Here is a 6,548-nt window from a genome sequence, read left to right on the forward strand (position 1 = left end):
TGCTTCAACACTTCCTACCATACAAGGCTTCAAATGGTGCCATGCCAATGCTAGCATGGTAGCTATTATTGTAACAGAACTCAATCAAATGCAATCTATCTTTCCAAGAGCCCCCAAATTCCAAAATGCATGCTCTCAACATGTCTGCCAAGGTTTGAATTGTCCTTTCGGTTTGTCCATCCATTGTCGGGTGGAAAGCCGTACTCATTTTCAATTGAGTACCCAAAGAACTTTGTAGTTCTTGCAAAAATCTTGAAATGAACCTTGAATCGCGGTCCGACACAATATCCATCAGAAAACTATGAAGCTTGACCACATAATTGCAATAGGCGCTTGCTAATTCTACCTTGCTCCAAGTGTCTTTCATTGCAATGAAATGAGTTAGTTTGGTTAACCGATCCAAAATAACCCAAATCATGTTGTTACCCTTTTGAGTTCTTGGTATCCCCACTATGAAGTCCATAGATATCGACTCCCACTGTAATACTACGGTTTTCTGGTCTTAGCTTACTCGGTCGAGTAGTCCCTAATTGGTCGAGTAATTAGTCGAGTGCTTTTAAACAAACTACTATTTTAGGCGCACTCGGCCGAGCTGTGAGATACTCGGCCGAGTACCCGGTCTGACGGGATTAATTTCCGTGGTTTGATTAAGGTGATTAGAGATTATATAATATGTATTACCAGTTACCAAATCATTTTACAAAAAACATAAACTACGTTTATCACTCCTCTAATCACCATAATCACTCCCAAGTCGAGTTTGATCGATCGTGAGTTTACATCTCGTTTTCTGTACCAGTTTTGTTGGTGAGTCTCTAGTGCTTTGTTAATCGGTTTTTAGTTTTCTTTTGGAGTTGCCCTAATTTGGGTAGGATGGGGGTAAATGTTGATTAGTTATGATTTGTGATATGGTATTGTTGATTATTCTTTGCTAGGTGACGAATTCGTAGAAGAGCAATTCTAGTCTCGTTGTGATTGTTGATTTACGGAACTTGCGAAAAAGGTAGGGTTTCCCTACTCAGTTGATTGCGTAATTAATTTGAGATTGATTGTGATTGAATGTATATCATGTATATTTTCATTGACATTCGTTGAGATTACATTGTTGATTGGTATTGTTGTTATGGGGCCATTTTTGGGAGATAGTTCCAACCCCATGTTCGCCTCTTGTGGCTCCCGTCACAACGAGGATGTGCACATTAATGATCTGGGTTCGCTCGTTGCGATGAGCGGGTTTAGGTGGGCAAGGCTGCAGTCCCCCACTGCGGCGAGGGTTACCTGTTGCGATGGGTAACCTGGAAGGGCTACACACTTCAGTGTGTAGTCGGTTACTAGTTACTAATGGAGTTTGGAGGATGTTACTACAGTTGGATTGGATTGTTATTGGCTTGTGTTATAATTTCTTATTTTGGTTATGCAGTTGACTGACCCGTTATTGTTTTCAAAACTGTGGTGATCCATTCGGGGATGGTGAGCAGTTGATTTAGCAGGTAATGGCTGTGGATTAGCTTGCGGGTCCTGGATTAGGCCGAGTCATCACCGATCGCTTAACTAACTTTCGCTGACATTTAATCATTAGTTCTTTTGGTAGTTTTGGTTGTAAACCGTTTTTGTTAAACTTCAGTTGTATATTTGTTTTAAACAGTTTTGGTATTTGATAATAAACGTCCTTTGATGGTTTATTTGATATATTTTATCTCGGGCAACCAAGATGGTAACACCTTGATATGCTAAGGTGGTCTTCGTAAGGCACCTTGGTGCATGGGGGTGTTACAAAGTGGTATCATAACGACTATTTTAGAAAGTAAAACCAATGAACAAAATGAACCTAGGATGTCTAACTAAAATTAACCCTGGGTAGGAGTTGTTTGGAACTACCGCAAAGGCTTGGGAGACGTCCTAAGGCCGCAATTTGGTCCTTACAACTTTGAGTCGATCACTACAGGGTGTCAAGGGAGTCGGTGCATGTGTTGTGTATGTCCTCATAAGAGTATGGATAGATGGAATGGATGTTTATGTGAATTGGAGGAACATGGAGTAATAGATGTGTTGGTGTGATATAGATAGTATGAGGCATGGTTGGATATTATTACTTGGCATTATGTATAGATATGTTGTTAAGTTGAAGGGTATATCGTTTTGCTATGATTCGGCCGAGCATGGCAGGTACTCGACCGAGTAGGGGTACTCGGCCGAGTAACCCGTCACTCGACCGAGTGAGAAGACTTGTGTTTTTGGCAGTAGCTACTGGAATATGACTACTCAGCCGAGTAGGGGCGGTACTCGACCGAGTACATAAGGTACTCAATCGAGTATGCTTTATGTGTATTTTTGATCAGCTATTGGAGTCGAAGTACTCGGACGAGTAACTTTTTGGCGGATGTGATATTTTATTTTGATCCGTAGGCTATTTGCTTACGTTTATCTTGGTTATATTAGCTCAAAATGCCACCAAAGAGATCAGCTGTGTACCTTCAGGCTTTGGAGATGAGCCTTGATGAGGTAGCCAGAATGATTGAGCAGCAAAAAGCGCTCATGGAGGCACTCAAAAATGTGGGGAAAGGGGAAGGGAAACCGATGGATGCATCCCGTTTGAGCAACACCATCTATGGCTTTAGCCCTACTACTTATGAGGGCACCGGCGAGCCTAAACTGGTTGACAACTGGCACCGGGAGATATAGAGTGTGTTGGAGGTGGTTCATTGTTCGACAGAGATGATGGTAGAGCAGGCTGCATTCTACCTAAGGGATGAGGCTGGGGTATGGTGGCATAATGAGCGGGGAGGAGCTCGGGCATACTATAGGAATCTGGACCAACCAACAATTCCATTGGCAGGATTCAAGAAGGCAATGAGGGATCATTTCGTCCCGGAGCACATCCGTGCAAAGTTAAGGGCCGAGTTCGATTCCTTCACTATGACCCACAACATGACAGTCACTGAGTACTATCATAGGTTTATTGAGCTGTCACGATATGCGAAAGACATGCAGCTGAGTCAAAGGAGTTTGGTTCTTCACTTTGATAAAGGGTTAGCACTGAATATTATTAAAAAGCTACCAGACGGGGCAATCTTCGATTTGAAAGATGTCTACGAGAGAGCAGGCCATGTGGAGAGGTTGGTGGATATGGCCAAGGAGGCAAAGGAAAATGGGGCTGAGAAGAGGAAGGCTGAGAGTGAGGGTGGCAACCAATCAAGCCACAAGAGGGGTAATCACCACCAAACTCAGACCTATTCTGGAGGGTGTAGCTATGGCGGGGGATCTCGTGCATGGGGAAGAGGTGGCCGGAGCACTAGTGATAACTCTGCCTTGCAATGCTTCAACTGTGGTGGGACAGGTCACAAACGGTATGAGTGTATGCACGTTGTAAAGGGAGGGGGAGGCTTCCCGAGATCATATCAGGGGAATTACTCGCAAGCTCTGAGCCAGAGTTTGGCGAGTAGTAGGCCAGCTAGGTCATGGAAAAATCAAGGAGGCCAAAGCAACAATAATGGCGGCTACAACCGTAACAGTGGTGGGTTATATTAGCCACTGAATAACAGTGTGACTTAGAATTTGGCGGCTAAGCCTACTACATCAGCGACTACGGTCCGGGGAGGAGGTCAGAAAAACAGTGGTAAACTCTTCATGATGGGCAAGCAGGAAGCCGAGGAGGATGCACATGTGGTCACTGGTACTTTTCTTGTTCATAATACGATGAATTTTGTTTTGTTTGATTCAGGGGCAACCCACTCGCTTGTATCTAGGGGTCATGCCTTGTCTATGGGTTTGAGGGAACATGAGTTGGTAAAAGATAACGTGTTTATACCATCGGGGGAGTCTGTGTCTTGTAACAAGTTATATAAAGGGGTGTCTATGGTGGTTGGGCAAGTGGACTTATTGGTAAATTTGCTTGAGTTTTGATTCGGTTCAAACTTTGTCGTCTAAGCTTAACAATCAAAATAATATTTATAATCTCAACTAATAACTACTCTTAGTTGCGTGGTAAGTAAGGGTCGGATCCCAAGGGGCAGGTATTGTATTGATTTATCGGTTGTAGAGAGTTATGTCTTAGGGTGTCACAATTTGGGTTGAGTTTGAGGTTTGTAATCTAAACTACTTAACAAAGGAAATGTAAACAAATAAAAGTAAAGCAAAGCAAGTAGATGGGGTTTATAAACAATTGATTAAGGCACTAGGGTGTTATGGGTTCATAAGGGAATAATGATGAGATCACATAAACAAGTAAAGAGGTGACTAAAACGATGACCTTTATTAATACTACTAGCCGTTGCGAGACAATTAGCGGGTCTCACTCTGCCCCTTCAACTCACAACAAGACATATATGAGGTAAGATGCCTTCTTGCAAGGCAAGGTGGGGCTTGCCAAAATGGCGATGCATCTTAACATTTAAGCACACAAGAACAAGTAAAGGATGCATCTACAAAAAGAATAGCTACTTTCCTCAGCTAAGTGGCGAAAATCACCTACAAGGGAAGCAATTCAAGGGCACACACTCCATTATAGACATTGGTTCTCCGAGTTACTAAGTCTAAGAGGATACAAACAAGCACCTCCAAGTTGTGTTAAACTAGGTTACCTTTATCCACAATTGCTAAATGCTTTTGTCAAGAGCCAAGTTCCTATGGTTTAGAAAACACTGTAGGATCGCGGAATTCCCCTTCTTGCCTAGACCTGAAGAAGGGTCGTCTCCTCTCCACCATGAAACAAAATAGGATCATTGATGTGACTCTTAATTGCGCACATTTAGTCCCCTAATTGAGCCTATTTTGCATACTATTATAACATTCCATAGCCATTTTATCCGTCAAATGCTTTCTATTTTGCTTTCCTAGTGCATTTCGTATGTTTTGTAGGAAGGAAGATAATTAGGCGGAATTCCCGACTCCCATGCATATTTGGAAGCTTATTGATGATATTGGATGGACTAGTATGAAAGATGAGGCAAGAACGAAGACCAACATCACAAGAATAGGGAGTATGCAAAAGGAGGCAAAGCAAGGACCACTCTGAGGAACAATCCGAGCGGCTTAAGCAGAAGACGCTCGTCTCCCCCTCTCATGATCCGAGCGTCCCGAGCAAAAGACACTCGTCTCCTCACCTCACAATCCGAGCGTCTCCCTCCTTGATCCGAGCGGATCGTGACAACACTAGCGTGATATGCTCATCTCCTCGCAAGACTTGCATTTCTCCACTTTAAAACTTGACATTATTATTTACTAATTTATCCTTACTTAACCTAGTAAAGCACCACTATATATACTCTATTTGTAATAATCAATAAAAAAAGGGATCCCTCTTAGAAGCAACCTTCCTTAGATTAGATTAGGAGTAGATTAGAATAGATTACACATTAATCTTTCCACAAAATTACACATTAATCTTTCCTCAATCATTGTTCAAGTTTATTATTATTGGGTAATTGAATATTATTGGGTTATTATTGGAGAAATGACAACTCTTCATCAATCAATCAAGTTCTCTTCTTTTATTCTTTGCTTTATTATTTGGGTCATCTCAAGTTTGGTATAATTCTTTTACCCTTTACTCTTTATTGCTTATTTCCTCAATCTCTTATCATGTTTACACTTGTTGTGATGATTGACACCATTGATGACATGTTTCCCATGATAATGAGTGAGTAGTTCTTTAGCTAGGATTAATGGGGAATTAAGGGAAACAAACATGGGGAATGATTCATGCTTAATCTAATATGTTTTTCATAATTAATTTGCTTGCTTGTTGTGATTTCAACTTATGCACATGTTATGTTTGATGAAATGCTAAGCTTATGAATCCTTGCATTTCTTACCCGTCACTTATCTTTTCAATGAGACTTGTAAGACATAAACCAACTCGAGTCTCATTAGACCATGCATATAGTTGAATAGGAAGGACTAAGTCGGCTTGTAGGTGTTGTACAATATAATCGATTCGGCTCCGGGACTCAAACCTTCTTAGGGATTGTAAAATATACACCAACTCGATCTCATCACAATAATAAGTGCTTTCTATATAACTAATATAGGTCCCGCACAATTGCGCGGTATTTATAGAGTTTTTACTTTTTAGTTTATTACTTATTTATTCCAAATTTTATACCTTCAATTTTTTATATTTCACTTAATTGTATTTTAATATGAGAAAAAAAATAAAACTACGTAGTATGTCAAGAAATATTTTTTTAAACATAAAGTTAATGATTTTATTTTATATTTTCTTAAATTATCTTAATGAGTGTTTTTCACGTTGCTAGTAATATTATTTTATTATTTTATACAATTTAAGTATGCATCAAGTTAAATCGAAGAAAAATTAACGATTTTCTATTTTATAATTTTATGCCCTTTTTATTTTATTTTGATTAAAAACATTATATAATTATAATTTAGAATTTAATATAAAGAAGTCATGCTTTAAGAAAAAGAATATGGTTTAATAGGAAAATTTTATTTCTTTCCTTATATAAGTAGGTGGAGTTTGGAGGGAAAACTTTTGAGAATTTTTATTCTCTTAGGAGTAGGGGGGATTAAGAACATGTTTGTCT

The sequence above is a fragment of the Silene latifolia genome, chromosome 11 (assembly GCF_048544455.1).
Source record: "Silene latifolia isolate original U9 population chromosome 11, ASM4854445v1, whole genome shotgun sequence".
NCBI classification, from domain to species: Eukaryota; Viridiplantae; Streptophyta; class Magnoliopsida; order Caryophyllales; family Caryophyllaceae; genus Silene; species Silene latifolia.